Below are 6764 nucleotides of genomic sequence, written 5' to 3' on the forward strand. Positions count from 1 at the left end.
AAGCACACACATCCATACATATGCAATAATACTAAGTGCAATAATCCTTTCTGTCATCGTTGTATTTTTACTCAGTTGTATATAGTATATTTGTATTTGTATTCTATTTTTATCTTATTGTATATTTATTTTATTTTATTCTACTGTATATAGTATTTTATTTTATTCTATTCTGTACAGTTGTGTACTGTATTTATTCTTATTGTATTCTAATTTTTGCGTCATAACTTTTGCACTGTCCACTTCCTGCTGTGACAAAACAAATTTCCCACGTGTGGGACTAATAAAGGTTATCTTATCTTATCTTATCTTAAATTCCAGCTCGATGTCTTTGTTCTTGGACTGCTATCGCTGCTTTGTACGATTCCGTTATTTAAACTTCAAAGAAAATTTGAATTGCTATTGAATTCAGTGACTACAAAGATGATGACAGAGTATAACTTAGTGGGGTTATGACAGTTTAAAAAAGAAAACACCTTTTAAGGCAAATATCTGTATTTTTTAAGCTATTTTTATCAAAACTGGCCAGTGTTTCTGTATGTTCAGCTTTCATGTACGAAATTAAAGTTTTTTATTAGAGATTGCTTTAGCAGAGCTGCCCAAAAGATTGCTTGGTTGCATTTTGAGACTGTTGCTAAGATATTCTTGTTAACTTTTTAAAATTACACTTTTTATCTCCATTCTCTTTCTGAAATAACCCCCCTTTTTTCAGCTTCTGCCTCTTTACAGCCACTCTCTCTTTAAGGTAACGTTCCTCTGATTGGCTGCCCTTCACAAACAGGCCCAAACAATGATCTTTAACAATGACCATGTTAAAGAAAACCCTCTCTGCTTGACATCACACAGATCTACGATTAGAAAAAAATTACTGAAATTGAGTGTTTAGAGCAGTGAAGCCTAAGCCTTTGACTTTCTTTTGCATAAACATACCTTGCTATTTGAAACTTCTGCCCAAATGCTGTTTACTGTCACCAGAGTTGAAAACATATGTACCTGAATTTAACAGTAAATCTGTTACAGTGCACCAGATAACCTTCAGTTAAGGTTGTATGATTACAGGCCACGTTGCAAGAGCACAATGAAAACTTGCAAAGATAAGAGCTATGCAGTGAGCAGAGTGATCTAATCACATGCACACTAAGCACAAATAGACTCACGGTAAGCACAGAAAAAGCCTTTGTAATCATGGAAAATGGTGGAAGAGACACATAATTAACTAGAACTTTCTAATTTATTAAATAAAAGAAGCAGAAACTGCGATAATCTTTATGGGATGTGTGAAGCAGTGTTAACAGCATGTCAGGAGCTACATGAGTATTTGTATGTTAGGTGTGCGGTGTTGTGTGGTGCAAAAACTAAAATAACCAAGCCACAGCCAACTAAACAAATAGCACAACGCTGGGTGAATGGAGAGAGAGCATACACGCTCCTGGGAGACTGTCCAGGTGTTTCCAATTGCTATGATTAACTATGCTTCTAGAAACCTGCAAGGCAGCACAGAGGGACAAACAGGCGGAAACAGACAGCAGACCTGGCCAGGGCAGAAGACCCTTCACACCACCAAGAGACTCTATTGGGTACCTTGATCATATAGTTCAAGATTACCACAAAGAAATGTGAAACTCTGAAGGGAAGGCTTAAAATGCCCTTAAATATTCTAAAAAAAAATATGACATTGAACCAAAAAAAACACACAACAAAATAACATTAAAGAGACTCAAAACGATCATATAATGATGGATAGCCACATTTAGACCCAAATGAACAAAACTAGTTACAAAAACCACACAAATACACTCACAGGGTTTAAAGACCCAAAGCAATCATAACTTCATGCAGTTAGCACTATATAAAAACCTCCATCATCCCAACATGTTAGAGACGTAAGAATGATGTATGAGCATCATCTGTGTTTGCTTCACAGTGTGGAAGTGAAACCATCTTCACTGACAGATAAATGAACGAATCAAGAGGACGAGGAGGAATGAAATGGCATGAATGACAAGTTTGTATATCCAAATAATATTGTCACTCTGCTCAGTGCTTCTAGTGTGAAGATATTTTTTAATGTTTCTATTGGTTGTGATTAAGAAATAATACTCTGCAAATCTGAACAATCAAACAAACTAAAATCATAGTCAGTGTCTGTTAATGAGAGTGGAATAGCAGTTTTGAGTAACACAATCTTTACACATTAAGTGTGTAAAGACAAAATGTAAATTAAGGGAAACACAAATTCAAAACGGAGAACTTAAAAGACAAAAGCTGGTGAATACTTAGGTGTATTTCAACTTTCCTTTACAGTTTATGGCGAAGACAAATTTGGTTTTGTTGCAGAAACTCCTTTATGTAAATTCCTGAAGTTTTTTCCCCATATTTGCACAAACACTGCTCTGTTCCTACATGCGTTAAATAAGCATAACACAACATGCAAATGAGACTGGGCTTCCTTTATTTGCAGTGTGCACCTGCTTCCAGTCACAGAAATGAAGCAATCTGACTGAGAGGGAGCGCAAACAAATATATTCGGCAAAATGCTGGAGTGCTCCCGTGAAATGTCAAATTTTGTACAAAACACATTTATGAGTGTGTCAATCAGTAACCAGAGATAAAAGGTTTAGGATTGCAGGAGAAGGAAGCCTATCAATCAAACAGTGTCAAAGCATAGACCGACAGCAGATAAAATCCCTGCCGGGATCCAGCAGGTATGCCATATCTGACCTCATTGTGCCCTGCAGTATACCCGAGGAAGAATGGAGTACACTCCATCGAATCCAACACAACATGAACTAGAAGACAGCAGTGATAAATAGTTTATGATGCAGAGACGAGAGTCAGCTGTGCCTCCTGTCAAGTGTCACTTGGTGATCCTGAGAGCTTCAGTACAGACTACTCCCTATTAAAGGAAGAGGTGTGATGTCCACACCTGTCTTTGGTGCAGAGGAAACTGGGTGTCATGAGAAAAAAAAAGTTCTTTATGGAGTGTAAAATTTTGAAGCAACAACAGCAACAAAAACATCCCAGATGTTTGCACTACATCCAGCTGGGAGTACTCACTACTACTCTTGTTTACTTAAAACAAGCCACATTTGCTCAGATATGTAAATTGGTGTCATGCCTCTATATCTATGCTCGTAATCTTAGCCCATTAAGGGCTACGCTGTTTTGTTTTAAATTTCCATCTTTTAAAAAGCATCGACGATTCTATCAGCGACAGCTGCAAAACTGTGGGGTCAGGCTAAACATGTATAAATAAAGCATCACATAAACAGATGCATGCATGTCATCCACCTGCATATTAAAGCCTTGAACTTATTAAAAAAATTATTATTCTTTTGACTGGATGTGGCCATATATGTACCAGGGGTTATCAGCTAAGTGCAAGTTTTCTAGCTTGGAATTCAGAATTTAATGTTATATTAAACAGGAAGCAAAGTTTGGCTGTGATGGCAAAAAAACCTGTTCAGCTCACAGCTTCAAGACGACACCTCGCTAACCAGTCTCACTTAAAGCTGTTGTTTATTTACAGTCTATGCCCACAGCTTGAGTGATGGCAAACTGTGTGTCATGCCAGTAGTAGTCACTAATGTAAACAGCAGGCCTAATAACTTAGTCTGATATGTAATAAAAAGATCTCATAATTGTGTCTAATGCATCAGTAAGCCAAAAAGTGGCAATTTTTTATTTAGTGTTACATTATCACAGTTTAGAATAGAGAAACTAGCAACAACTAATTGAGCCTGTTTAACTTTTCATAATGAGAATAAATGCAGTTGAAACACTTCATGTTGAATACAAAACTATTTAAAACATTTTAAATATTATTATTTGACTGACACATACAGTATTTGGTACACTCAGTTTGTTACTTTATGTCAAAATTCATATGGAATATTAGGCATAAGCATTTTAAACCTGCAGTTCTTTTGGTTTATGTTTGCATTTCAAAGGACATCTTGTCTGTTTACACACCTTTGATCCAGTGCTCTCAGTATGCAGATTATTTTCTCAGCTCACGTGAAGCAAACTGCACAGAACTGGCCATAAAAGTACTAAAAACCAAAAACAGAGTAATTTTGGTTATTTCATACTACGACATGGGCCACATGAGAGTTTCGCGAGAAAGTCAGCATTTGGATCACAGACTGTCTTCACCTTATCTTTATAATCAGTTCTTTTAAAAAGAAAAAGCTGAATCAGCTATTAAAAGACCCCAGGGGAAAAAAAACCCCACTTGGCAAACAGTTCAGCTCTGTTTGTATTTCAAAGTGCACCACGTTGTTTCTGTGTGTACGTTCCCTAAAGAGGGCTAAAGTCAGTTGTAAGCCAACAAATAGAAAGACACAACAACAAATGTTGGAGAAATCTGGTAGTTGCTAACAGACTGATGAACAGTTCTTCATAGGACTGTTGGAGATTCCAGAGTTGTTGTTGTTTTTTTTTTTTTACTTCAGACTATCAGTGTTAAACCAATAAGACTGTATTGCTCACTCTGACTTTTCTCTGTAAGACCTGACTTAAACATGGCTTTAATAAAGTTTCACAAATAAATACATCCAAAAAGTAATGTACTAAAATGGTATTTATCAGTGAAATAATAATTGTAAATAGAACCAAGATAAATGATTTTTGCTGTTGTCATTCGCCTCTTTTATTTGCTGTCATTTCATTTCAGCTCAGTGTGAGAGTCTTTACTGGTTAGAAAAGGAGCTGAGGAGACGCAGGTAAAGCAATGATGACCACCAAAGAAAATATTTTCATCTGAGCTGGGGAGTCTTGTCAACTCAATTCAAATTATTTTGTGGCACAAACAGAGAAAACATTGTTTATAAAATGGTAACACTTTGCTGTTACCCATGATAGCTCTCCAGTTAGCATCCAGTGCACGGATGCATCCTGATATAAACAATAGACTGGCCCCTTAGATCCATGTGTCTTTGATTCACTTTTGGACCCATATCTGATCTAAATTCAGAATCAGAGCATTCCTAAGTATGGAGAAAATGTTCCTGACAGTCTTATTACAAAAAAATCCTTGTAGAATAAGTAAGAACGCCTTGTTATGCAGGGGAACAAGACATTATCAAAACCCACAAATGATAGACTGATCCATCCATCCATCCATCTTCTTCACTTTATCCGGGGGTGGGTTGCAGGGGCAGCAGCCCAAGCAGAGAAGCCCAGACCTCCCTCTTCCCGGCCACCTTCTCCAGCTTGTCCGGGGGAACACCAAGGTTTTCCCAGGCCAGCCGAGTGATACAATATCTCCAGCGTGTCCTGAATCTGCCCCGGGACCTCCTCCCAGTGGGACATGCCTGGAACACCTCACCCAGGAGGCATCCAGGAGGCATCCTTGTCAGATCAACTGGTAAATCGAGAGCTTCGCTTTTACACTCAGCTCTCTTGCTCACCTGTTCACCATGACGGACCGGTACAGCCTCCACTGTGATCAGTCTATCTGTGTCAAAAATATGGCCCAGGGGCCACAGCTGGCCTTCCAAATGATCTATTTAAGAATACTTGCAACTTCACATTTTCACAAGTTCACATTTTTCTAGATCTTGACAAATTCTTTGGATCAGCAAAAGCAAAATGTAATAATTATTTAGTAATGTACATGAAATGAGACGTACAGTTTTTTAAGGGCTGTTCATCATTTTGTAACTGCATGGTTACTTTTACTTCTTTACGCAAAAAAAGGTAATTTTACCATCAGTTTAATGGTCTGGCCCACTTGAGATGAGTATGACACCCCAGAGCCAGTCATCTTTATTTATTCAACATACATTTTTATACACCATCTTGAAGCTTTTTTGACTATGAATTGTCTAGTTTTTGTGCGTGTGTTTTTAAACATTAAATGTTAAAGACCGAAGCCACTTTGGTCCTTTCTCCAAGCTATTTGCACTTTTAGCTTCATACAGGAAGTATTTTCTGCCATAATTAAAATGGTGTCATTGGTGCACAGGAATCGTGCACCAATCAGGAATTTATTAAGGATATATAAGCTAAACACTTTAAATCCAAACAAGTATTGATAAAACGTGTTTAGACAGACTGTTTTCATGACCAACCAATCCTTAGCTGAGAGCTCTCATTACACACGTACACTGCAGTGCGCGCGCGCGCACGCACACACACACACACACACACACACACACACACACACACACACACACACACACACACACACACGGCCAGAACAACAGCTGGAGTGTATCCTCACTCCGGCTGAGTGAGGAGATCAACATGTTAAAAAAAACATCTGAACCTGAACTGTTGGGTCCTCGTTTCTTACCAGCACTTTAATCAGATTAATTGTAATGTAATGAGTTACAGTTTTGTGCAACAACATGTAGTTTTGAGTGCAGGCTGCATGCAGCCCGTGTAAATACTACTTACATAAATTTTTTGTCGTGCAACTACAGATGTTTTAAAGATTGAATGCTGTAAATCATGCCAACAGGAGGGACATTTTCTGAGATAAAAATGGGATTATAAATTATAGAAATTAAGATGTGGGTCTATTTATTGCAATCCAATCCAGCTTTTTCTTAAATCTTTAAGGGGCTTCTCCGTGCAGCGTTCTAATTCCCCACTGGAAAACAAACATACACATTTCAACATGAAGAAAGTCGGCAGGGATACGGGGATACAACAGGCTGAACACGTGAAATCATTTCCCCTCAGCAAAGGGAACCAGATCAGATTTCACCCTGTTTAGACAGAAGTGGAAGGTAGAAGTATTGTTCCTGTGCAAATAA

The sequence above is a fragment of the Astatotilapia calliptera genome, chromosome 12 (genome assembly GCF_900246225.1).
Source record: "Astatotilapia calliptera chromosome 12, fAstCal1.2, whole genome shotgun sequence".
Classification (NCBI taxonomy): domain Eukaryota; kingdom Metazoa; phylum Chordata; class Actinopteri; order Cichliformes; family Cichlidae; genus Astatotilapia; species Astatotilapia calliptera.